The sequence below is a fragment of the Eleginops maclovinus genome, chromosome 20 (genome assembly GCF_036324505.1).
Source record: "Eleginops maclovinus isolate JMC-PN-2008 ecotype Puerto Natales chromosome 20, JC_Emac_rtc_rv5, whole genome shotgun sequence".
Lineage (NCBI taxonomy): Eukaryota > Metazoa > Chordata > Actinopteri > Perciformes > Eleginopidae > Eleginops > Eleginops maclovinus.
Window position 1 is genome coordinate 24,705,286 of NC_086368.1, and position 27,866 is coordinate 24,733,151.

General features: G+C 41.1%; 1 protein-coding gene across 2 annotated transcripts in view; it reads right to left on the reverse strand.

Moving 5' to 3' along the window:
- The window catches only part of cdh4 (cadherin 4, type 1, R-cadherin (retinal)), a 204,333-nt gene that overhangs the window by 80,970 nt on the left and 95,497 nt on the right, over positions 1 to 27,866 (reverse strand). Inside the window, exon 1 of one of the 2 annotated variants that reach the window (XM_063911505.1) lies at positions 18,738 to 18,805. The exons of the other annotated variant lie outside the window; for it this stretch is intronic. The gene's annotated coding sequence lies outside the window, so the exon portion shown is untranslated. Of the gene's footprint in view, positions 1 to 18,737; positions 18,806 to 27,866 lie in introns of those variants that run through there. 2 annotated transcript variants of the gene reach the window in all.

Consider the following 27,866-nt stretch of genomic DNA (forward strand, 5'->3'; position numbering starts at 1 on the left):
ACAAGCCACAAAAGTCTAACCATGAAGACAGACTAAATGTTTTCACCTGTCTGTGACATTATAGCAGCTTCCCAAGAGACAGTGGAGTTGTAATATTCTCTGCACCTACGGGAGGCAAAAGAAATGAGAAAAGTTTACATCTTCCAGTGGGCGGTGGAGTAGCTGCGGCGTAGCGGGCGTGATGGGCAAGTAAAGACGTAAAATCTATTTTCAGATGTCGTGATTTATCGCAACTATAGCGCAGCGTCTGGCAGATCTGTAGTCAAACCCCAGGCCCCCCATGCAGTACATCCACAACCCTTGAAACTCTTTTGAAATCCAGCCCCCACAGGAATGCTCATAACTAATTCAATTTACATGCTGCTGTTTTTAAAACACTGCAGGTACAATGTGACTTTCCTGAAAGGCTTCTTTTTTTTTTTTTTTGCCGCAGTTGGAAATGCATTTCTCTGCCTCTGCAGTTCTCTGTTTTAACAAAAGCCCACACAGTTCCCTCTGACAGCTCGCTCTCACAAAAGGAAACCACTGCGACTCAAGTGTGTGAGTTTGTGTGTGTGTGTGTGTGTCACTGTGTGTGCTCAGGCATGGACCCAGAGTGAGAGAATTAAACAGATAGTCAGCGAGTAAGAAGAGGGACACGGGAGTGGGAGACTGTGACACCGGCTCTTTGCATACACGATTGATACAGCTGATGCAGGAATGGCTATGGGTGTCATCGACTTCCTGCGTTCCCATGGGTGTGTGTGTTAGTGTGTGCGTGGGAGAGAAGGTGTTGTCAACCTGTATTTGTGTGCGTCAGTGCTCATGTTTCACTTTTAAAACACCACATGCCTGTTATCAGATGCACTTGTGTTGTTGACGGGAACATGTGACATTGTTGGCACACTGTTGTATCTATATGGCAAACATCCACCCACAATGCCGCCCACCTTACCGCACCTTTATTTTCCTTTTGTCCTTCGATGTGTAGGTATGGCGCTGTAGAATAAATCCCTGTCTGGAAATATAGAAAGTCTTTCTTCAGTTGTACATGTAAAGGATGATCAAAGGTTGTCTCGGTTTTTTCAAACGGTTATGAAATATTTCCTCACACATATTTAATTCTTTTTGCAAGCCACCTCACTAGCATATCCCACAATGAGCTTTTGCTCCATGTTAAGGCTTGGATCCTGCTGCATTTGCTGCCCGTGTGAGCGTTTTGGTTTTTTTGCACACTGCCGGCCCTCCCTCTTATCTCTGCATTAGCCCGCTCTCATGGGCATGGGCATGAGGAGGCTTGAGGAATGAGAAAGGGGAAAGAGGCGAGATAAAGAGGGAGAGCGGGAGCAGAGCAGAGCGGATGCAATTAAAAGACTGGGTCACAGATCGCAGTGCCAGGCATCAGTGTGATTAATACACCACCATTCAGCCCGGGAGCTTTTCTCCTCTCTGTGTGGATGTGTGTGTCAATTGTGTGTGTTGGGTTTTGTTTGTGAATGTTGTAAGCATACCGCGGCTAGGGGGCAGTGTGTTTCAATTTGGCTACCCTCAGGTGTGGGTAACCTTAACCCCCGGGTCAGGAGTTTTGGTGACCCGCACTGAGAGGCTCTCACAAATGATCTGTCCTTGTCTTGCAATACTTCAGTTTTTTCAGGAGTCAAACTAAATATCTTCCTATTTTAATGAGAGAGAGAGATCTTCTCAAACAACCAAATATTTGCTTAAAAACTTTTACAAGTAAACAATCTTCTAGATAAACTCCTTAGAAAGCGTTGGTAAACTCAAACACATGCTCACACTGTTGTGAACTTTAACAAACACCCACTATCTTTGATTTCTTTGTTTGCATGCCTTTTGGCTGACCATGTCGTCAGCAGCAGCCCACTAATTTCAGACCACGCAAAGTCAGTGAATTCTGGCTCAACATCAATACGCCGTCTGCCGAAAACTCGCATCAAGGCAGCAAAAACAACGCCTTGAAAATTCCCCCAATTGAGCCGCTGGCCCCTGCCACAGTCATATGGTAATGAGAGATGCTTTCCTTTTAAACACACAGCTAGCTGAGCAAACATATCAACCCATTCTTTCTCTCATTTATTTCTTTCGGCTCCCACTCACCAGACCTTGCCTTCAAGGCTTCCCCTTCGATTTAGCATGAGCAGAGAAGGAGCCGCGCTTTATCACAGCAATATCTTTTTTAAGGAGGTGAAGCGAAGACACCGCCTCAAGGCTACATACTGTCTGTTCTCTCCCAGTACAATACAATAATTTCACATAGCCCAGAGCGAGGTGGTGACAACGAGGCGAATGTGAGCAAACTAGGGGCCAAGGATCAGTGGACAAAGGGGAGTTACATATCCGTGACTCTCACTCGACCGTATAATGACTGTAATGAAAACCCATTATCCTCAAGTGTTTTTTCCAAGTGTAAATCCTGTGGCCCATACTGCAGTGAACACATGCACAGAACCAACTTTTAGATAATATTCACACTTTTAACATAAAAACTGACAGCAGAGATAGAGTATACACATCCAGTGCCCAGTCCCTGTCCCGTGTTTATGACTGCAGCTCTTCATCTGCTTATTTTTAGCTTCCCTTGATTACCCCGGGGACTGGCCTTAATAAATACTACAGCATTAAAAACAGGCTTCCTCCCCCTGCCCCTCCTCTGAGAAACTGAAGACTCACTCACCAAGTAATCAGCTTTTCATTTTCTCCCCCCTCTCTTCTTTCTTTCCCCCCATTTCCCCTCTCAGCTCTCACTCAATAACTGAGCGGCCTGTTCTCTCCACTTCTTGTCTCCATCTTTTGCTTCCCCTTGTAATATTTGCATAAAAGTGTTTGCCTCCTTCCCCGGTGATTGTTTGGCTGCTGTGTTCAGCATCTTGATTTGATTCCCTACAATTGGCCTAATTAGCATTACAAATATACACTTAGAGAGGAACAGAAATATCTGTTATGCCTGACAGACTAATTTAAGGGAAGAGAGGCCGGAGGAAAAAGGCAATACTAAATTTGTGTGATAAAAGGTGTATCAGTGCGTCTCAATGAGGTGTATTATCCGAGTTGGCTGAAACTACACTTTCCTCAAAATTTACGTAAATCAATGATTGGCGTGTTTGCTTTAACCGAGCAGTAGCACCATACGGAGCGGCTGACAGAGGCGACTTATTGGATGTTCAGTCGTGATAAAAAGTGTAATCACAACAAGAAACGTCCCTCTTATCTTTCCTCGCTCCCTTTCTCTCCAGCCAAGATCATGTCTTCTAAAGCCAATGATTAGACTTAAGACAGATCTCCTTCATTATCCGTTGCTCTCATCCATTTCTCTCTAATCCTGTCTCTACTCCGAAGCCCCCTGGGGCAAGCGATAGGCCAGGGCCAGCCATTAGTCTCTCGGCCCCGAGACCAGGGACAAAACTCATCTGTATTTTCCCTGGGAGGAGATCAAGGCCCTCTCAGAGGTCAGCTACACCGACTGCTATCACATACTTATAATTGCTTTCCTGAATCTGTTTTTGACTCTTAATTTGGGTTCGCACTTGCATTTTTAAGAGAAATATTTGCCTTGCCAACAACTGGAGGAGACTCTAGTTTTCTACAACTGACAATAACATGGACAAATGTGAATGCACCCAAGACGCATTGAGGAAGCCTTGAGATTCGATCACTCAGAGTAAATATACAGGTTGCATATAAACACATTATTTTAGCAATGTGCACATGCATGTGTCTGGGGCCACACTGAAGGACTGCCTACTCAATTGATGTCCTCTGTGTTATCAGGAATACATTCTCATTCAATCCTAACTCCAACCTCCTGGTCTGAAAATTGCAGCCAAGGCAGAATACCCTGAAACTTGTATTCTTACTGATGGCCAGCAGGGGGACTTTAAATGTTGCAAAAAGTAGTCCTATCGTATAAAAGTCTATGTTAAAATGACTCAACTTCTCACTTGTTTTGTACTGAATAGGCTCAATTACTCCTGTCCAGTCTTCTTCAATACTGCATGATGTTCATTTTGTAAATTATGATCCCACTTAGATCAAAACACACAATAAGCAGGGTGTGCTTAAGGGGTGCTGTCCATGTTTTCTTCATGGTTCTTGATTAGACTGTGCTCCACCCTCTCCTAAAACTTCCAAAAACCATAGATGGCCAAAACATCCAACTCAGGGCTCCAAAAATGTAGTCTAAAAACCACTGGTGGACGTCACAGTTCTGGCATTCACTTGTTATATAAAATCTATGATTAGCGCCAAGTGCATTTTATAGAGAGTGTCCTTGAAGTCTGAATATTTTGAAAGGCCCATAGAGATAAATGATAGGTCTTGGGCGATTGAGTTTGCCTAGAACACACAAGGCATACACCCATATTGTTAGGATTTCTTCTCCTTTTAATTTCTGGAGAAATAGGCAAATGAAGTGTGTTGATGTCTCCGGCTTCTGAAAAACAAACACATTTGGTATTTTCAAATAGAAGTGTGTTTGAATAAAGAGCAGTAAAGGGTTCTCCTATCACAAATGGCCCCTTGAGAAACACGCTAATGCCAGGTGTAAACTGACGGTCTCAGAGATGTCCTCTTGTGATTGGTTCACCCAAGAAGCATGATACTGCCAGGTTTGAACAAGGCATCTACAGCCAAAGAGATGTTCCAGTAATTGTTCAGCCAGATTCCTGCCATGTGAAACTGTAAAGATCATTATACTGATCGATAAGCTGATTTGCGTCATTATTGTCGCACCAGCAGGTAGATGTTGGTTCCTCCAGAGGGCAGAGCGTATCTGATGACGTTCAATCTGAGGAGCAAAGCTACATGGACTACAGGGACGATTTGGTGTGAGCAGGATGCTGATGTTGTCATTATGAAGATAATTGCTACTCAAACTAGTAGCCTTAAGCCATATGGCACAGTGTTAAAGTCAAAACAGGAATCAATGCGATGCGCTTCAGGCCTGAACAGGAAACATTTAAAGTGTCGAGCCCTCTAAAGCAGGAGGAACAATGTGTGGACTCACGAGTGGAAGGGATGCTGCAAAGAAGCCAAAGAACGAGCTCAGAAAAGGGGAAAAAAAATCTAGCCACTATAAAGCGCAAGATATATTAATCATTTCTTAATCTCAAATCAATAAATAAAGAATCTGGATTGTTAAAGCAGCTTTATTGATTTTGATCTAGCTTGTATATATAAACTCCAGTGTCCGTGTTAGCAAACCGTTTCCAATTTACACACCCAGTCAGCACAAAGTTGGCATCCATAGGAAGTCAGGTTTTCATAAATATAAGTCCAATATTCAATTAAGCTGCTAAATGTTTCTGCTTCTATATTTTCACCAGCTTGTTGCTAACCAAGTGGCCTTTCTTTTTAATATCTAACATGTTTACCCATTCAGCATTAAGTCAAGGTCACCTCACATTGTGTATGCATGTACATTAAATGAACAGTGCATTGCCTTTTAAAAACCAGCATGTGGAGAACTAGAGGTAGATAGCATTTATTAATAACTTTGTCACACTGTACTGTAGCTAAAATATTTCCTCCTGTGTAACAACCCTTTTGTACAATCCCAGTTTCAGATATGCGTAAGTAGGTTAAATAAACAGAGCCTTTCAGAGTGCAGCCCTCCCTTAAAAGCATCAAATCCGTTTTTTCTTTCAGAGCTATTTGCTTTGAAGTCACCCTGGCATGTTCTAGAAAATCAATTAAAAACATGACTAAAACATTTGCACCTAACATTTTCCACTTCTCTCTCTTTAGAGTGTTTGATGTTCCCCAATGCCAAACACTGCGTAAATGCTGAGATCACAGAGATAGTGACTGGAGGATTCTTTCAAACTTGTTCCCTGCTTTAAGAGCGGCTGTAACTTAAAGTGAAATGAAATTATGAAGAATATCAGTGGACTCCCGCTGCGCTGTTCGACGGAGAAATTGAGGACACCTCAAAAGCCTTTTAAGACAAATGGTGCAATATTATGCGCTGTGAATGTCCTCGTTTGTCTCTCAAGTCTGCAGAGACATTTCCCTGCAGGATGATTTGTAAATAATGTAAAGCAAGTGCCTTCTTTCTTCCACCGCTCTGTCCTTACATTCCCTATAAAAGTCACCTGGTGAGAGTTATCAGAGAGATCTGCAGTGGTCCTCCATATGAGCACACAGCCATCACTTACGTGGGCAGTACTAAACCGTATTGTCCGCTAAAGATGTAGGAAGCACAATAGGAGAGGCCGAATCTCTCCCTCAACTGTCTACCGGGAGGGAACGGGAGGTCGGTCCCCCCCGGGCCATGGCGCCAAAACCATTATTCTTATCACTGCAGGACAACTCACCGCAGGGCAGAAAAAACCCTTCTGAAAGGTCAAATGAGTGTGTCTCTCAGTGTGTGTGTTTACCCCCTCCCCGCCTCTCCAACACCACACATTTCTGAATTTCTCATTAACTGATAATACATCACTCATGACCTTGTGATAAAAATACATTAGCTGGAGACAAGTCATTAATCTATAAAGAATCGGGCTGTTTAGGTTATCAGGTATGAATGGGTATACATGTTATCGCACAAATAATGGAAGGGCTTAATTGCCCTTCTAAAGCGATGCACTATATGAAGTGCAAGTATGTTCTGTGAAGTGGAGCAAAGTTGAGTTCATGACGGTTGGCTGTCAACGAGCAAAGTGGTTTAGGATTGGCCGGTTTGCAGAGGGAGGAGATGTCTGCTGACCAATAGAACTGAACGTAAAACTGGAAGACAGCTTGGTTTCTGCTGCTGCTGAAGAGGAAAAGATCAGACTGTATGGAAGTTGGATTGATGCATTGCTTTCGAGCAGTTTAAGGATGGATAGGGTTCTATAGTCAACTGAATTCACTCGACCAAAGTAGAAATAGAGTGAGTCTGGATGGGGGTTGCAAAATTCTGAGAAAAATTGTATAAATCAAACTAAATTGCCAGAAAAAAAAGGAATAAATGGAAATATAGAGGCTCATTTCTGAGGTAATATGCAGATAGAAAAACTCCCTTTTACTGTGGCATGCCAGCCATGCTACAATGCCGGCTGGGTGCAAACATAGGGTTTAAAGTGACCAACCTATTTATGAAAAAATGTTTAACAAAAAGCAAAAAAGTCATATTATTAACGCTGTATTAGTAAAATCAGTTTGAATATTCTTTGTACATTAATTTCATGTGGACTATAATAGCACAGAAACATTACCACTCTCCTACAAACAATAAAAAGTACAGTGTCCACTCTGTTTATCTGGCATCTAAAAGCTGAGGGCTGTTTTCCAGCTTGGCAAACAGCTTCTAAGATATTTTTCTGGGTCCCTGGAGAGGTTGGCAAAATTTTGTTTTCACTTAAGCTTGGGAATCTAAGACCCCACCAGAAATAACTGTACTGAATACACAACACAAAAGCACACCACAGGCCGGTCTCCCAAAGCAGGATTATTAAATTAGCAGTTTAACAGCACTGAATACAAGGCTGAGTAGCTCTTTCTACTTCAGACCTTGGTTCTGGGTTTTACTTTATTCAACTAACACGATTATCCTGCTTCTTGAGACAGGCCTCTACTGAATGGAAAAAGAAAAAGAGAAACCGCACCGTCTATGTGCAGAATAAAACGCCGCCTTAAACGATAGTCAATGCAGACTGCTCTAAAAGCAACAATGTTGACTCAAGAGATGTGTGCAAAGGTTTGTGTGTTAAATCTAAGTTTATATAAAGCAAATCTACCAATGCTGGCTCAAATATCCGTATTAAATCTTAAGCAGTTTTTCGCTTTAATAAAATAGTTAGCAGGAAGTCCCTCCCCATGGAGAACATGTAATCGGCTGCTCTGTTGTTGTCTCATTCACAAAGTGTTTCCTCCTGTTTGCAAACATTCCACCAACCTTCGGGGTGAGACTTCATGAGGTGTTGTGCAAAATATAAAAATATCCGGGTTATAAATGTGAGTGTGAAAATGATTTTAATACCTACAAATCACCATGTAAACAAAGCCTGTGGGGGAGGAGTCAGCCTCACTCACTGTAAAAAAATATTTTCCCTTTTTGTTGTCTCAACTTCTGTTTTTGAGTCAAGTGAACTTTCAACTCAAAAGTTTTCATTACTTTTGTTGAGATAACACAAATATCTGTGTTTTTGCTCTGAAATTCTAATCCACAGTTGGCACAACTGAGTTATTCTTGTCATCTCAAATTTAAGTTGAAGTTCACCCTCTGGTTCAACACGTTACGTCATCTTGCACACGCGCAGACCACGCTAACTTAGTCAACGTCAACCGTCAACCGTCTCTTCATTGAAGGACCAAGCGGATGGGAAGAGAGCCGACTGTAAGTAAACCTAACTTTTTTACCGTCAGATATTTTAGTAAAGATTGACTTTTGTCTTAACTAAGCGAAATACTGTGAACTGACCATTCAAACATACGGTACTTAGCTCTTAGTTTCAAAATCTTAAGTGATAGCTAGTAGTAGAATTGGCTATATGAATCGCGGGAAAAGATTCAAAATTTCAAGAGTTTATTTGTCATAGACGTAATTTGTAAAAAAACAAGTAGGCCTAAGCAGTGAAAAGAACGAACATTGCACGTTTTACATGAACAAGACTATTACTAGCTATATAATAATTATGTGGAGAAATTCTGAACTTGCCGCCAATTAAGTTATGCGAATAGCCAGTTGGTTGACTAGCCTAGCAAGCGACCGGCTAGGTCAGGATGAGACAGACTCACTTTAAAAACTACCCATAGGCCTATATGTAATGGCTATATCGTGAAATGTGAACGGTAAAAGTATGAACAAAGAGTACACCTTATTAGGGATTGCACTGTTCTCAATGTTCGCTGAGTGACATAGGTTTAGGAAGTGTAGCAAGCAACGTTAACATGTTCTGAGAAGTTGAGGTTAGGTCGTGTGCTAGCTTTGACGGCCAGCATGATTTTTCTCGAGAGTGTAACTACCTCTGATGAAGTTTGTTCGATGCACGTATGCATGGGCAAATTGTGTTTTCTTTAGAATTTCTGACTTGGTTAAGTATGCATGCAAAGGGTAAAATCACGCAGGATCCGTCTCTTAAAACGTGACGCGAGCAAAAGCATTGTTTCCTATGGGATGGTGTGCCGTTAGAAAACACAATTTCCCCATGCATGCGTGCATCGTGCTTGGCGCGCCTGTAGTGTGCCGTTAGAAAACACAGCTCCCCATGCATGCATCGTGCGTTTACCTTATGCATGCGTGCAACTTGCATTTACCTTATGCATGCGTGCAACGTGCATTTACCTTATGCATGCGTCTAGCGTGGATTTACCTTAGGGTAAATTCACACAGAATCCGTCTCTAAAAACGTGACGCGTGGAAAAGCATAAAGACAGTTCTGTTCATTCAACAGACTTGTGTTGTCATTTAAGGTGGATTATTCTCCATACCTGCCTTTTTGAAATATAAGTAAAAACATATTGGCTGCAAAGCCTACTATAATTTAATCAGACCAGTACATATTTATTTTACCTAGTAAATATTAATGAAAAGCAACTGAAGCCTTTAAAAGGGAAAAATGTATGTAATAAACTTAAAGTATGTTGGATTGAATTCAGAGTATGTATTACAACTATGCTGCTCATTGTAGCTGCCCATTCCCAAATGTGATCTTTCCATGAGTATTAGCTAAATAAACTAATTTACTGGTCTGACCAAAGTACAGTAAGTTAAGCAGCTCTTTTCCTAGTAGATCTACATTTATTACTTTGTAGCAGCACCTTTTGGCTTTTATTTGGGTTTTGATTTCTCTTCTACAGTTTATCCAGAAAGTCCTACTAGGTAGACATTGTATTACAAATCGTGGTCACCTGTCTAAAATTAAAACACATGACATTGTCTCTTTTAATCCGACATGTTGCCTAAACTACCCTCCTTTTGCAATATATTTGCTATTTGACTTGTGTATTTCAATAGAAACTATCAAAATTCAAGTTGACTCCACACTTTCAAAAGGTAGTTGCCAGTTCTTCAAAATCTGTAAAGTAAGTGAGGAATTATCACTTGCTGATTTAAGTCTTTTTTTCATCCAAAGCAATGACCCGTAGTTATAGAATGTATTAATTGTACACTCCTGAGTGAAATCTTAAAACCAGTTGAAAAATGGCAAGCATTTGATTTTGACAAGGTTTTAGGTATAACTTCAAAATGCTACGTAAAGTAGCGAAGGCTTACCACTCTTTTGTTGATGCAGGTTGGTGCAAAGGTAGGCCTACAAGATTTACAAGGAAAAACATTCGCACACTTAGTATTCCCTTCTTCCTTAAAGGTGCACCGCGTAAGATTTTTAGTAGTTTATTTCCAGAATTTACGCTGCCCATTCACAAATGTTACCTTTTTCATGAATACTTACCACCACCACCAAATTCTAAGTATTCATTATGACTGGGGAAATTGCACTTTTCATACATGAAAAAGGGGATCTTCTCCGTGGTCCGCCATTTTGAATTTCCAAAAATAGGCATTTTCAGCTGCAAACCTTACTGTACTTTGGTTAAACTAGTAAATATTGGTTTATTATTTAGTATATATTCATGAAAAGGTTAAATTTGGCAACATGCAGCACAGTTTCAAAGAGCAGCATAGTTGCAGTATCCATTCTGGTCACATTCTACACAGTGCACCTTTAACAATTGTTTTTCATCAGATATTTATATATTGAAATGCATCTTGTATATCCTTATGCATCTTGAATTTCCATTGCTTGAGGAATTAATGCTGATTGGCTATGTTATTCCAATTGCTTTGCTCTGTCACCAGCCAAATGAGGAGAGTGAAGCTGTCAAGGGAATGCACGTGGGAATCCTCATCCTTACAGAGAATGCACAGCGCCCTGTCCCCAAGGAGGTGATCGATGTTGCACTTGCACTGGAGGAGGATGTCATTCTCCGAAACCTGAAAGATGTGCCTCACGCGTTTTCGTTGCTGATGGGTTTGCTTTATGGTCTCAACATCCACTACCCAAAAGGACTCAGATACATGTTCGAGATCATACAAAAGGTGGTAATGAAGATTGGCGCAGAGTCTTGCTCCTCAAGAGTTAATGGTGTCCGGAACAGGCTCATGTCCACACACTTGTGATTGCACACGCATCTTTGAGTGGAGTTGTATGTTCTCAGTTGTATGCCGTTTTCTCTCCTTTAAGTGGTTTAGTTGCTTATACTTTTAAGTTTGAAAGGTGAGGGTAGCAACTCTGTTCAAATGACTGGAATTTTCTATGTTGGTTTTTCTGGCCCTTGTAGATGTGTATTTTGTACATAAACTGGATGTGTATGGTAGTTTGGGTAAGTGAACCAAAAGATATACTGACATCACTCACACTGGTTGGCAGACGTTGACAGACGTGAACACAGCAGCAGTAATAGTGAGGCTTACGTTTTTGTTTTCTTTTAATGTCTCAGATAGATGTGACTACCAACTTATGCTTAATTGCGACTGACTTAAACATGTTGGCTTACACACACACACACACACACACACACACACACACTACACTAGACTAGAGACACTCAGACACACTCACAGATGGACTGACGGCCAGACACTCAGATAGATGTAGAGAGACAGGCGAACTCTGATCAGTCATGCACAAACAGTAACAGTGACTTGTGTTAAATGTTTTGTCATACCCCAAGTGATGATGCACTGGTCAACTTTTTGAGCAATGTTGCCTGGCAACATGATTGTCCACTGCTGATTCAAGTTCTCCTTATCAAGGTCCTGTATGGATAAACCGCCCAAATAACATTTTGCAGTATTGTTTCTCAAAAGCATTGCTCAAAAAGTCATCACCTTTACCCACTAATGCCAAAGATACTTTTGTGTTTGAGAGATGAGGGTCGCAACTGGTTCAAATGGCTTTGGAGGTTGCCATGTTGTTTTGATCACCTTTTGTAGATATACTGTACATGCACTTAATCTTTTGATTGGTCGGCAAACGCTGATGCAGACGTGGCTTAAGAAATTACTGTTTTATTGCCTCTTGTAGACATGTATAGTACTGTACATGCGCTATATTTAAGAATTGCTAGTGTATCTTCAGCACCTTTATGGTATATTGTTTTCAGAAAATATGTTTTATTTTTGCCACTGTTTGTCCTACACAACCAAGTGTCTTGTACAGTGAAAGTTTACAGTAAAAGTGTGAAATAAATGTTGGTTGTTATTCATCTCATATGAGTGAGTCTTATGTAATTTTACACTGTACACCTAAAAAGAAGTTGGAAGAACTTCAATTTTGAAGGCAACCAAGGTAACTTACTTGATATGCTCATAGAGCTAACAGATTGAAGTCTGGATAAATGCAAAACTTGAGTCAAGCTGACTGTATAAACATGTTGGACTGATGTAGACTACAGTGGAGTCCACATAACCACTTGTTAAGACAATGCCTAATTAGAAGTTGGACTGATGTAGATTACAGTGGAGTCCACATAACCATTTGTTAATACAACACACGATTAGAAGTTGGACTGATCGAGATTACAGTCGGGTCCACAAGAGAATTTGTCCATACAACACACAATTAGAAGTTGGATTGATTGAGATTGGAGTCCAGTCCACAAGACCATTTGTTCATACAACGCATAAGTGGAAGTTGTCTGGAAAACAAACATCAGTTCACCTGACCTGTCATTAGTTCACCGAACTTGCAACCTTTAGCTGAGCGAACTGGTTGCCTTTTTGTACCAACTTCATGCTTCAATTCCATACAACTTCAAATTTGAAGGCAACCAGGTTACACCTATTTTTAAGTTGAGTCAACACATTTTTTTTTACAGTGCTGGAAACACAGCTCCAGGCTTTTACATCTCAAATTAATTGCTAGGCTTTATTTGCACGCCATATTCCACAGCCGACTTTCTTTACCAGCTTCAATTTGTCGGTGCTGGTGTTAAACTTTCCAAATGGTAAATGTTTCCGGCACTGAGCCTGCACTACGCCAGCCAGCAATGCTCCGGTCATGCGCTTTGGCTCGCTACATGTAAAGTATGCTTGGATTTGAGCTGTCTAGCTATGCATAACTCTCCATCCCGCTACAGGCGGAGAGGTAACAGTGAGGCAGATGAGGACATCCAGTGCAGTATGAAGGATGATGGCAGCCGTTCCCCCAGGCCACGGTGATGGCACTACATCGATCCAGCCACTCCGGAGCCTGAAGTGCAGAGCCTTTTGGCTTTGTCAGCACTGCTCAGCTCAGCGTTGCTCCAACTCCCCTGATCACTGTCAGGAACCCAGGAGGAAGAAGAACTGAGAATAGGAGGAGAAAATGCTGATGGATCCGGAGCCAGACAGGCGGCAAAGGATTGGCTAAATAATTGCTAACGACTCACCAAGCACTTCTTTATCATTTTCTAGCTGTTTCAGGCAAGTGAATGTTTACTGTCAGGCAGGGGAAAGGAGAAAGACAGAGTGGAGGTTTTGGAACTGTTCCTACTTCATCTACCTCCAAACACAAGCACCTGTTAGTGGTATTCAGCCTGCCAACTGCTTCTCCAGCGAACTTAATTCTGCTAATCCTCTCACGTATTTACTCAGGTGGAGGTGTGCTGTCACCACTGACGGTATTTTGTCTTCAGGTGGCCAGTGTTTGCCTTCCGAGGTGATTCGAACACTAGTTTATATCTTATGACATTAATCTGTCAAGTCACTTTGGATGTACCCAGAGACTTTCTGCTCTCTCTCTGCTTACTGAATAGAATCAATAGAAGCAGACCTTGGACTCTGAGCTTCCGGGTTTTATTGTTACCGCTTTCAGTTTAAGTTTCCTCCTGAAATGAGTCACAGTCTAGGCGACCACAGAATCTGCAGAATCTAAAAGCACAGGCTTTGGCACTAAAGAGCCTTTGAAGTGCACAGACTGAGAGATTGGATTTGGTTAAAACCTCACGTCACGGGGTGAGTCTGGGGCATCTTGAATATGGCAGTGAAGGTTGAGCATAGAGTTAAGCAATTTGGCCCTGAGCATTTTAGACGAATGCCACACTCAACAACACAAAGGCATCCACATATCTTTGGAAACAGATAAAAGCAATAGGTTGGCATTTTAGAAATGTGCTAATTCACCTTTTTGAAGAAAATTAGATAAGAAAGATGATATCACCCCGAAATATGCAGGCAGCAGGAGTGGGAACAGGGTACACAGCTAGCCTGCCTCTTTTCAAAGGTTACAAACTTCAAATAACCAAACAACAGCTCACTTATTAACCTGTTTTATCACGTTTGTCATTACTCATAAAATCAAGACATAATGTGTTGATAAATGCGTGTTAGTGCACTCCGTTTCAGGCTTCAAGCTAAGCTAATCTAAGCTGCTAGTTCCAGTTACACATTTATCTTCCAATCAGGTAACTGGTATTGCTTTTCTTAACTTGCTCTTAGAAATGCAGTAAAGACATTACAACATTACTTCAAACTAGCTCGATGATTTTGCCATAAGACAATTATACCTCAGGATTTTTGAGCACCTCAGAATGACTCATCAATTTTAGACTTCAATTCCAAAGAGTCATTCCATTTAAAAAAGAAACACTTATATATAAAAACAAACTCAAATCATTCGGCCAGGACTTTCATTTACCCCATAACTATGTGTGTGTTCAGCAATAACGGCCCAGTGAAATCCATTAGGCACAATTGCAATGTTGGCATAGACACCGTTTAGGTGGGATACGCTAATTCCTGCACACACAGGGAAAAACTGCGGGGTTGTCAGATGTGGAGGGACGACAAATATCCATCTATGCGTCGACATTATCAAGTTAGCTTGTTTTAGGCTAGAGAGAAAATGTGTTTCTCAGGGGACCAACATGAGGATGCGGTATATATAATTGGACTATTAAAGTGCCCGCACATACACCTACTGCATGTTGCTAGCTTCAATAAATGCTAATTATGTATATTTGTCTGTAACAATCTATATCTTATGAGCCATAAATGCACTAGTAGATAAGTTGTTCATAAAAGCTAGTTCATAGACATCCCTCGATGTAATAATGGAACATGGCCTTTCCCTCTGTTGCATTCTGAATAAGTGTTTCCTATGAAAAGCTTGCCTGGAAATGTCAAGCCGGCTGTCATTAAAGACGCGGTGACATTTTTATCCCATCTTTCAAAGCAGTGATTCCATCTCTGCCAACAGAGGCCCTAATCTCTGCTGCGCCCCAGCAGACAGAAGCCAGACAGATTAACTCAATTACTCTTTTACTTGAGTGAATGACGGAAACAATACAATTCTCATTTAAGTCTAATCCTGCGTGGGAGCAGCCGAGGAGGAATATTGCAGGTGTAGGGAAGGGGAGCGTGTGGGGCTCGAAAATGAATTCCGAAGGCAGCTGGCGTGTTTGCTCATCTTTTTTCATGCTCTCTCTTAACCACAGTCAGAAAGCAGCATAGTGAGAGAGACAGCAGGCGACAAGATGGAGAAGAGGAGAGAGGGCAATAGAGAGAGAGATGCACATGATGGAGTGATAGACAGGGAGGGAGTCAGGCAGAGAGGGAGAGAAATGAGAGAGACAGAATTGGGTTTACAGCTCCAATATGTCAGAGTTAGTTTGCAGGATGAAGCAGCAAAAAATCGACCAATTTTCACAGTGCTGACACACCCGAACTAATACCCTGCGTGGGGCATTACAGTCAGCCTTGTGTATGAAACATGTTGTGACACATGTGGCTTCTGTATTGTCTGCAGCATCTGTTGCAGGGACACAGATGGCAGTGGCCATCCTCGCCACCGCTGCGCCTCACGGGAGATGTGGTCTGTGATGACGTTTTTCTGACAGTTCGGGCCATCTGTCAACACATGACAGTTTTTTAACTTCCTCCTCTCTCATAAACGTTGATCACGAGGGGGTTGGTCGTGGAAAAGCGGTCACCGTGTGAAGGATGGATATTTGTACGGTGTGCATGAAAAGGTCAGGGTTGGGCGCTCGCTGTGGCAGCAGCATCAGTGAAACCCTGGAGCGGTAACAGCAGTGAAACCCCAGATCCTAAACAAAGCTCTGTCAGACTGCAGGAGAAAGCTGTCATTGCAGATGCCTAAACCTTTACCGCCCTTCCCTCTCCCTCACACTCACTCTCGCCTTGCTCTGACTCATTGTGTCAGCTCTTCAAACTCTCCCCATTCTCTCCTGCCTCAAGCTAGATGCATAGAGCAATAGGGAGAATGGGTCCATCTTTTTGCTGCTGTAAACAAAAAGAAACACTCTTTGTGAGAATTGTTCTACCCCCTGTCTGTGTGCCACATCACACTTCTCTCTGTTCCAATGCAAGAAGGAGTTTTTTCCCTCCTCCTTTTTCCTCATTTACTGCTCCTTTGGTTATTCAAAGATAAAAATAAATTGAAGGACGGGGAGATAATGAAGATATGATGAGGACAAGGCAGAGACAGGGATCCAGGAATATTGAAATTGACTTGAGCGAGTCCACCGCTTTCTCCTCTCCCTCGTACTGAAGGGTGATACGGGCTCATTAAAAATTCATTGCTCAAACTATGAAAAGAGCAGACGTCTGCATTTTGACCGGACTGAAAGACAGACAGCAGTGTCTGGACTGTCTGTGGCTTTGGTGTGTACCATCATGTCTGGTTCTGCAAAGATTGACTTTTGGGATTCAGGTCTAGACAACAGCATAAAGGATTAATGGATTAAACAAAGTAGCGTCAACCAAAAAGCCCTGTACACATTCGCTTTGCAGCCAGTCTGGGTTTCTTTTATGCTAGACGCCTAAAGTTTAGCTTTTACCATTTTTTACCTTGAAACCACACAAATATCTGAGGCAAATTCCATATCAATCTGTCTTCGGAGTAGAGACATTTTATTCATAACCACAAAAAAGAAAGTCAATAGGATTTCTTATTTGATGGTAAGATGTCAATGGTGAAGTGAATCATTTCACCTGTTGGTGGCACTAATTGAAAAGTCAGGAGATCACAAAATAAATGATGAGGCATCCTCTGGGAACCATGAATGTCTTTAAAAGACTTCATGGCAGTAACTGTTGAAGAGATGTAAGTCTGAGAAAAAGTTGCGGCCATCCTTGGAACCGCTAGAAGGGGGATACAAAGCAGAAATGTACAGAAAAAAAACCTGTCACCAGATTCAGACTCTTCAAAAGTAAGGAGATGAATATGTAACTATCAACTGAATTAAAGGACTTGATTGGTCGTTTTATTTGACCAAAGATCACTTTTCGCCTCCTCACTTCTACACACGAGTGAATAATGAGTGCTCACCAGCTGGAACTCAACGGGCGCCTGTCATTCAGTGGTATCACAGACCCAGATGTCATAGAGCTTTCTTATTTTATAGACAGGACTTCTTAAAGATAAAATGTCTTCAACAACTCTTTTTGAGTCCATAACACAAAAGCCAGCGTATATTATTACACTCCACATGAATGTTCTTCGGTGCTGTACTGCAGGTGGTTTCAGTAGGTTTATGAAAATCTGCGCTATACTATATCGGTAGAGAGTGCACACGGTAATCGTGTTCAGAAAAATGTGTTGCATAACCCTTTTCAACTCTTCCAATGGTATTAGGCAAAGACAGTATCTGCCTCGGTATGAATATACACAAGGACGTCTGCATAGATCCACACAAAGTAGTATTCAGTAATAGTTTGCCTCCACTTAACATTCAACATTTCTGTGGTTCTATCAACCGTCTGTTCTGTGTGTGATGTTCAGGTGGAAAGAGAAAGGAATAAGTGGTGTCCTAATGAACCTGATGAGCACTTACAAGCTGTATTCAAACACTTCTTTCTCAGACCTCTTTTTTAACTTGGACTGAACAGAATTACCAACAACTTTTTAAACTCACATTTTGTTTCTATAATATATATAATATAATGTTTCATACCTAAAATATTTGGATTCGTAGCAATATGTAATTACTCTTTAGATGTTGCTTCATTCAGTGGACATCATCTTACTGTTGAAATGATTGATCATTTGTTCGTTATTACCTCAATAGAGAAGGTTATGTTTTCTATTATGTGTTTAGTATTTATGTTTTCATATGTTGAATTGGCCCCGGAAAAAAACGCTTCCAATGTTGGAGCAGATCTGAATGACAGGGCGGATTCACACTGTTGTTAACGTAAGTATTTAGCCTTGATGAAGGGCTGTGCTCTTGAGCTGCCTTTCTAGTTTGATTATACATTTGATGAGTTTCAGCTTTCCAACTATTTCTTTCGGTCTTGTCAATAGTTAGTTTTGAACAAAAATGCAAAGGTTAGAGCATTGCCACACTCAGTAGATTTGAGGACCCAGAAAAACACTTCAATTAAATTGGCAAACTGGGTGAAAAGAAGCAGTTAAGTTTGCAGCCAGACATAACAATGACTATTCAAGTCCCAATTATATTTAGTTTAGGGCATCCTTACAAGGTCTAGCTTGAGGAATATTTCCAACTATGTAATGCATGAGGTTTTCTTCTTAGTACTCTTTTCAAGTGGGTTTCAGTCTGCTATTCGAGTATTAATATAGAGCATGTTTTGTTATGACATTGTAGAGGGAGCTGGTTAGCAACCAATCTTTTTTAGACCCAGTTTGTTTTTCTTATAAATACCGTTTTGAGTTTGAGAGAGGATTATTTTTACTTTCGAGGATGGATGCCTAGTCCTATTTTCCACTGGTACACAACTGATGACAACTGTTAGCTTAGCGTCAATCACTGTTATTACAGAACAATGCTTTTGCTCAAGTTTTAAATGACCTCACCTGCTGGCCTTTTCCATCGATCTATCTATCCATCCATCCAGCCATCCATCCACCCTTTTCTGTTCTGCAGGTTATCTGACACTGGGTTGCACCGCATACTTCCTCCTACCCAGCTACAACCTCCAGCCCCTCAGAGGATATGTAACTCCTCCTGGCAGTTCTGGATCTGCCCCCAGGGTCTCCTGCTAGATGGATAGCCCAAGAATATACCTCAACATAGGGGAAAGTTGTCCTGAACCCAAAATGACTTCCACTGACTCTTTTTAGTAAACTAATTCTAGATATCTGAGCTCCTCAGCCCAGCCTTAGGGTGAGCCCATTGAGGGGAAACTCATTTTGGCAATGTTTACCCAATGGTGTCAATCTTTTTAGTCACTACCCTGTGATCACAGCTGAGGGCTGGAAAGTAAATTGTCTCGGAAATGAAGGCCTTTGTGTAAGAATATATATTTTAAGAAAGTAAACATGCAACAAAAATGGATATCCGGGCTCATCTTTTTATAACATCTCAGGTTCACTCTAATAGTAACTTAGAGTTATTGTGTGTATTATTCTTAACTCAGATTACAAACTAAGCGTTATATAAATGGGGCTTCCAACGTATTTCCCAGCAAAAAAAGAAGAGTAAAGGAAATCTTTGTTACAGAAAATAAAATAAGGTAAAATAAATAATGACTTGGTTTTTTTTTATCAGTAATGAATAAACTAATGCAAAACATTCCAAGTAATGACCTAGACTCTTTGATTTAGGAGAACTCAATCAAATCAATCAAATACCAGAGTGTAGTCTCATCTACGGGTGTATGATGAGCTACTCATGCACATAAGCTAAAGGATAAACATTGTTTTCCGTCAAAACTGGTAAAACCACCTAAAAATAAATTGCATTAAATCTGTTTTTGTATATGGCCTCCAGCAGTTGAGTATTGATTGAGCACTAAGTCACACATAAGTCTGTATAAAGTGAGCATCCCTTTGGTTGCTTCTCTGCTCCATTCATTCTGCACACAGACACACCCACACAAACTACAGCTTCAAAGATCAAGCCTCTACGCCGATGATGTTATAACTGTTATCGATTACGTGGCGGGTGTGCTCATATGTGCTCGGAGCTAAAATATCATGTCAGCTATAATGACCTTCACAAATGCATGAAAGCAATAGATTTACATAAAATCTTTAAAAATTGTGTTAATCTGCTGAGAATGTGTTGAATATGGATGATTTTGGAGCAATGGGATGCAACAACATGCTAGGAGGGTGGCAATTAAAACATGTCCGATATTCAGATCCTTGGACACAAAATAAATGCTTATTGGAGTTACTGGAGGTTATATTTAATGTGTACTGATAGTAAAGCATCCACATAGTTTTAGTATACTGCATTAATCGCAGCCCTACGGCAGGTTAAAAGGTGCTCTTTTGCAAAGTTTACATTCAATATTTCACACTTTACTCTCTGAAGATCAAACTAACTTTTTTTTTTTTCTTGTGAAAGATCTGCAGAGCAGGAATGTGTGTCACCCTTGTGCTCAGATGTGTGCACACCATAAACACAATTGGGGAAAAAATGCATCATAGCACCACTTATGGTCACAAACTTCACAAGGTACCTTGAATGCAGTCTAACATTTGGACCAAATACCCAAAAGTTTGCATTTTAGGCCATTTCATTTCCACTCCATCATCCAGTCGAGAAATATTTTGTGCGCCGATGCAGTAAAGGAATAAAAGCAGGAATGGCAGGATATAGACATTTGTATTACTGATTTAATCATTTTAATTAAATGAAAATGTGAAAAATGTAGCTGTGATTAAAATAAAAGTCATCAAATTTGTAGCTTATGTAAAAAAAAAGTATTTTTAGTTCAAAAATAAAAGATTTAAATAGTGTTTCACGGTTTGATTACATCTGAAACAATGTGATCCTTATAGATAACCTGGAATTAAATACAGAGAAGGCTTTATTGTTTTACCTTTCCAGTGCTCCCGTCATGAAGCAATCATAACAAATGATCCATCCATCGTTAACCACTTTAGATCAGAAAAATCCTGCTGGAATATCTAACATAGACAAATGTGTTTATGTCTTCCCTAACCATGATTATTTTATCTTCAGCATTACCTTTGAAACACTGATATCGGTGACCTAATAGAGCAGGATTACTTAGAGAAATAAAGAGAAGACAGCATGAGAGAGAGAGGGTTGTATGGTGAGGAAGAGAGGCGAACAAATTGAGAGAGCGATCATGTATAATTTAAGGACAAGTGGTTCTCCCCTGAGACATCTCTGCCAGTTAATAGGTCACAGTTATTAAAGCAAGAAACCGCCGCAGCCTGAGCAGTGCATCACAGCGTTTTGGAGGCAACAATAAAAGGGAAAACGAAAAGCAAAGAGGACATTGAAAGGCGAGGAGGATTAAGCAAAAGAGATGTGGGTAGGAGATAAAAGAACTGGGGTGGGAGAGAAAATAAAAGGCGAAAGCATGAAAATCAGCAAGGACGCTGGGGAGCGAGTGATCAGATAAAAATAGGCAGAATGAAAGAGGGATGAAGAGGCAAGTCGTGTTCATGGTGAAATGTGCTCTTCAAAACCTAAATAGTTCACAGAGTCGCTTCTAATGTACCACTGAACACAATGAATTGTGTTAGCATTAAAGCAGAATCAGTATGACACTATTCTTTAAAAGACCTTCATTTGTATTTATCTAATTTGACTTTTCACTTGACAAAACTTCTCAAACTATTAATTCAAGCGCTTAGGTCAAACTGCTGTTCATTCCTGTACACAACTTAAAATGTGCAACCACAGCGTCACTATTGAGGGAGCTGCCATTTGGATATAGCTTTCATTTAGGAAGAACATTAACTGAACGCAAGGAAGGTTAATATGTGACTATGGTGCTCCACGTTCCCCTGTAGCACCCATTATGATGTATTTTATTTAAAAAAACTAAATGTTGTGTAATATGGCAGTGAACCTGTTTCTGTAAATGGTGAATTGAATACAGTACACATCAGCTTATATACAAAATTAACATACAGTACGTAATCTATAATTTTATTCTAGTTGGCGTACACAAGTATATGTGTGTTCATGTTGCATGTGTACATCAGACGGGGCAGAGGGGGCAGTACAGTGTGGTGCATATGTTGGAATGAAGCCACAGGATATGTACACATTCTTGACCGGATGCCATTATTGTTGACGTTGTATGATCATAAATTCATGTCATGAACCTTATCGTGCTCAGTCAAACATTTCCAATCAAATATATATTTATTTTCTTATGAGTCCCTACAGGCTGTCAGACCTCAGCTAACAATGGCCGCCGTGAAAATATGATGTGATCATCAGCTGCTGCAGTCTCTGGCTACCCTCCAGCTCCTCAGAGCAGTATAGGAAGCTATGGGTTTGTGTGATCCTAGCGCACTGTGTGCACAGCAGTGTGCGGTGTTGAGCTAATCACTTAACGGCTCCGCTGAGGGAGCGTGCCTGTAGAGCGAGAGGCAAAGTGTGTGTTTGTGTGTGTGTTTGTGTGTGTGTGTGTGTGTGTGTGTGTGTGTGTGAGTGCAGTGAGGATGACAGAAGGATTTTGGCAGAACCAGGTCACTCTGTTCTACCAGGTGAATTTGTGTGTGGGTGGACAAGATAAGGAGGTGTGTTTGTTCGTGTGTGTGTGTGTGTGTGTGTGTGTGTGTGTACATACACTGTATGTATTGCTGCTTTGTGATGTCTGAAAATGCACTGCCAAGAAGTGTTTTCATCATGCTAACTTTGACATTTTTATGAACGAAAAACATAGCTACTGAGAGCTTTTCACAGAAATGTTAGCAACTCTGCACTAATTACAGATGCAAAAAGTATGATGACATCGGCAGAGAGATTTTCTCAGCAAGAGATAAAAATACCGTGCATCCAATTAGATTAGTCAATCATAATGTTTTCTTCTGAGTTTGTTTGTGTGTCAGCGGGATTATGGGTAAAGTACAGGCCCAATTTTCATGAAACTTGGTGGAAGTGCGTAAGAGAGAGTGATACACCTCATTCAATTTTAGGGTGGGTCTGAATCATGGGGAAGTTTCATTTACATTGCAAGCAAGAGCGTTTTGGCTGCATTCATGAGCTGTCAGAATAATAAGAAAACTGGAAAAATGTATCTGAAAGCCCCCCTGAAGTTGAAACATGTCTCGGTAGCGTCCATGTTGTTTCCATAAAACCACTTAAAGCTGGTGAACACGGTCAGACGTCAGAAAAGCGAGTTTCCATCTCAGGAAATGGGACCATCCGAAGAGCACATGAATTTTTATGATGCTGCATTTGGGTCCCTACTGTGTTCATAACAATTATCATCACATTGTGACGACCTGACAGAGTGTCTGCTGCAGCCGGGTCGTTTTCTACTTCCAGGAGAGTGGCAGGTAAAACAAGGAGAGTGAGTGTGAGCAGTAGCTCATTCAAGATTGTGGTTTCTCTTTCATCCGATGCTAGCTCAGAACCACCAGAAGCCCCCATGGTGCACCACTGCTTATTCCAACAAGAAGGCAACTGCTTTTGATCCCTACAGGGAAATGATTGCATATGCATGCAGTGAAATATAAATAAGCTGCTAATGTAGCCCACTGTGGACCCAGGCAGTGATTTGATGTGATGTGAACGGTGTGCTGCTTAATGAGTGTCTCAGGAGAAAGCAGGTACATGTCTTTTGTCCCTCCAGCCAGCCCAGAGCAGTGCCCTCCTCTCAGCATCATTACCTCCTACAGTAACGATGACAGAAACACACGCTCTTGGAATGAGGTTAAGTGACATGTTCATGCGTAGAGACTACAATAACATGCAAAGCAACATACTGTGTCAACACAGAGGATCATCATGATCAAGATGATTCGCTAGGAAAACTCACGTGTTTATTTAAATGAAAAAGGCTTTACCAATGGCACTAGGATTACATTAAAAATGCATTGAGGCAAAATACAAACCTTCACTTATGTTGGAAGGTGATGATGCACTACTTAATCATATCGTTAATGGGTGACTAAATAATGAGTTGTTTTCCTTAATGGCTGTACAGGCTCTCAGGAGAGCAGCTTTTACTGTTTGATTAATCCAGGTCAAGATGCCCAGGAACCCTGTTTTTATTTGTTGCCCTAAAGGCTGCATTTTTATTTTCAGCTTCAGACAAACAAGTGTTTCATTTATCACATCCCGGGACTGAAAAGACACCTGTCGCATAGCTGGCACCAGAGACAAACAGGAAAGAGAGCCTGGGGGAAAAGCAATGTTCAGTGGGCTTCGTCCTAAATATTAACCAGCCGCTTCCTGCTCCAAACCTGCTGATGGTAGCCACTTCTGGAGAGACGAAGGGAGGGATGCGCCCCAATCCTCAGCGGACAACACTACCCTACTTGCGCGGAGGTGACCCCCATGTGTTCTACACCGCCCTAACATTCACCATTGTTATTTATGAGCTCGCAAAGGTGTCCTTTTGCAGGGGGACCGTGTGCCACCTGTTTTAGCAGTAGGTTAAAGTACAGTGCAGTGTGTTCTGCAAAGGTGACACTGCAGGTGCCTGAGTAAAACTACTTTGCAAGTTTTTAACTAGGCTGTAAGCTTTTAGAGGTCCCATATTTTAAAAAGTGAGATTTGCATGCCGTTTTCATTATAAATTGGGTCTATGTACCAATTGAACACTGTGAAAGTATGAAAAAAGCTCCAGCCAAGAAGAAAAACCCTTGGTCTGTGAGAAAAAAATTTGCCTTTTGGGATTTTCTCAAGGTCAGGATATCACAATTATAGTTTACATAGAGTAGTCAGACAATTATTCTACTGTGCTGTTAGAGTCCTTTCCCAGCAGTAATGAGAAACAGCGACAGAGAGCGCATATACAAAAGACCCATAAATGCTGACCAATCAGAGACTGGGCTTTTTTGGGAGTTTGGCTTAAAGAGACATGCACTGAACGTAGTGTTTAAGACAGAGGGTAGACGCAGCTAAATTCAGACAGACAGTTTAAGGAAAAACATTTTTAGATTTTCTTTACATTAAGCATTTGACATGTTCTGGTAGAAACTCTTCTACATGTATGAACCCTAACATTTCCTTAAAATAACCCCTTCATTTTGAGATGTCGATGTATTGTTCAAAGCGCTATGAATGATACAAATATTGTCTCCAAATGTATAATAAAAAACATTATAATATTTATTAATAATACATATTAATACATATGAATATTATAATAACACATAAAGACAAAAGTATAAAACTAAATGTCACCTTTCCCATTATGCTACACTGTTTCTTAGCCAAGCCTTTGCAAAGTCATTGAGTTGTTGCTCTCTGTTTCCAATAAGTATGCTAAGCTAAGATTACTCAACTCTAGCCAAGAAAGAGGATAAACATGTTTCCAAAAATGTGAAACAATTCCTTTCAAAAGTGAGAACATGGAGAAAAACTATCCCAGAAACTGCCCACAAAATTGTGTCCAGTGCCTGGAAATGTGTTGTTCAAACAGAGGCTGGCTATTCATATAATATTACATGAAGAAAGAACGCTAAGTGCCGCATGAAGTCTAACATGGCCATTTAAGAGTGTAAAAGAGTCCATAAGAAAAACATTATAATGATTTTTCTTTTCATCATACTTTTCATAAATGTTTCTGTCTTTTCACTCGCCTCACAAAATGTGTCTCTTTTTAATCTCTTCTAAAAGGCTCACCAATAAAATACTCTGCTATGGAATTTTATGCACCCCTGGCTTTATGGAAGCAGGTGGGCTTAGGCGCGAGATTCAGGTGCAACAAAGAGCCCTTTGCAGAGACACCTTGAGAAGCCCTTTAATGCTGATTCTTTTATTTTCTTTCTCTAAAGGAAGGTTCCCATTTAGGCTAGCAGTCAGGCATAGAATTAAGGCTGTAATCAGAACTGAAGATAGCCATCTGCACTGTATTTGTGATTAAATGGAGAGCACCTAGGTTGGCAATTTCCTTATAAAATGCTGTTATGCTGAATAAGGGCCCTTGGGGTTTATTATCAGTTCTTTTAAAATTCATGGCATTGAGGAGAACTACAACAAAGACCTACATCAGTCAGCAGCCACGGAAGCTCTCAGTGTGGCCAAGGATGCACCGGGACGAAGGCTATTACCGAGTTTATCATCACAGATGGAAAAACACCTCTCTGCTAGGACCTACTCCCCTTTCTTCCTCCCAATTTAATGTCGAAGGTTGGCCTTGTATTTCAGAGGTAAACACGATTATACTAGCTGGAAATGTACATCTACTGTACACTAGGTTTTTCACAAAGTAGTTGTCAACTCCACTATCGAACCCCCTCGTCGACCGTGTGGACTAATCGTTCATCTGTGGTTTTAGCACAGTGCAGTAATAAAGCAGTGGCAATGCATTTGCAGCAGCTGCTGTTTTGCTGTGGGTAGTTGCTGAGGCAGCACAATGCAACAATGGGCTGCACCTCCCAATGCTGGACTACAATTAACCGTGTGGAACCAATGGTGGACATATCTTTTGTTGTTAGATACATTGATTAGACATAGATTTGTTTGAGAAATGATTTTCTTGTCACGGTTCCTTATAATTAACCTTCGCCAAGGCCAATGTCTCCAAGGCCTACAATGGTTCAATTTACAAAGCTGGGCAGTGACTTTTTGGATGTGTGTGTTCATCAGCTTTAGGTTTTAATAAGGAAACGATATGTGTTGCATTTTCTGAACAACACGTTGATAGCTGTTTATGACTTGATGGGGTGTGTTTACGTTATCTTCCCGGTTGGGAAGTCAGTTTTCTTCCATTATTCCCTCAGCACATTAATGCATCACCTATCCTGCATCACTATCTATCACTTGTGTATTCACCCCTTTTCGCAGATTCACTACAGAATGTCATGTCTTCTTTTTTTACCCCAATGCTTCACCCTTCCACCAAATTTCAGGAAAATTGGGCAGGTAGTTTTGAATGACCGACATGCAAACAGACGGACAAACCGACAGGAAAACATGACGTCCTTGGTGGAGTAAAACAACTGAAGGTAGGGTATTACAAGAAGCCACAGTCTCATTGGTTCTTCAATGAAACAGAATCTCCAGATGACAGGATTGATTGGGGTTTGGTCCAATCAGATTGCAGCTCACCTGAAGACAACCTTTCAGAGGACTCTAAGTTCAGACCTGTGTTAGTTAATCCTTTACTGGTTGTATTTTTTAGATATTTTTGGCAAAAATGAATTATTGTAACTAGGTAAAAAAAAATATATACAATGTGTTATACATTTCACAATAAAATCCACATTTCCTTTGGAATAGTTGATGACTGCTAAAATGCAGCAGTTGTGATTCCCCTAATGCACACACACACACACACACACACACACACACACACACACACACACACACACACACACACACACACACACACACACACACACACACACACACACACACACACACACACACACACACACACACACACACACACACACACACACGCACACGCAAGAGTACACACACAATAAAAGCAGACATGGTCAATGGACTCTGAGTGAACTTTTGCACCACTTCAAAGCATCAAGGTTGAGCAGAGGACTCTGTTTCCTATAATGAAGAGGAGATAGTTAATCTAGCATTAGCGCCTGGCTTCCCATGAGGAAACTCCATGATTCAGGGAGGTGAGAAGGGGTGCACGCTTCCGCACTGTATCTCTCTATCTCTCTTTCCACCCCTCCCTTTTCTTCCCATCTCCATGGAGATACAGACACACCACAGAGCTTGAATGAGAGGGGCGTCAAATGGGCATCGATTTCTGATAGGGAACCTTCCGGATCAACATCGGGCTTGGTCTAAGTCATGTCTGTGCTTCGGTCAAGGACACCAAGCATAGGAGCATCAACCAGACCCTTCTGTGTCTCCCTGCCATGCAGGCACCAAATGGAGCGCCGCAGCAGGCCACAGGGATCAGAGAGCAGTGGGAGTTTCCTTTCATCTCTTGGGGATTAGCACTCCCATAGGAGAGAAGTATACTTGTGTGTATGTGCACTGTGTAACACTCTTGCAAGAGTATCTCCCTTTTAGCCACAGGCTGCACATTTCCTGTTTCTGCTGCATGCTGGGAATCCCCC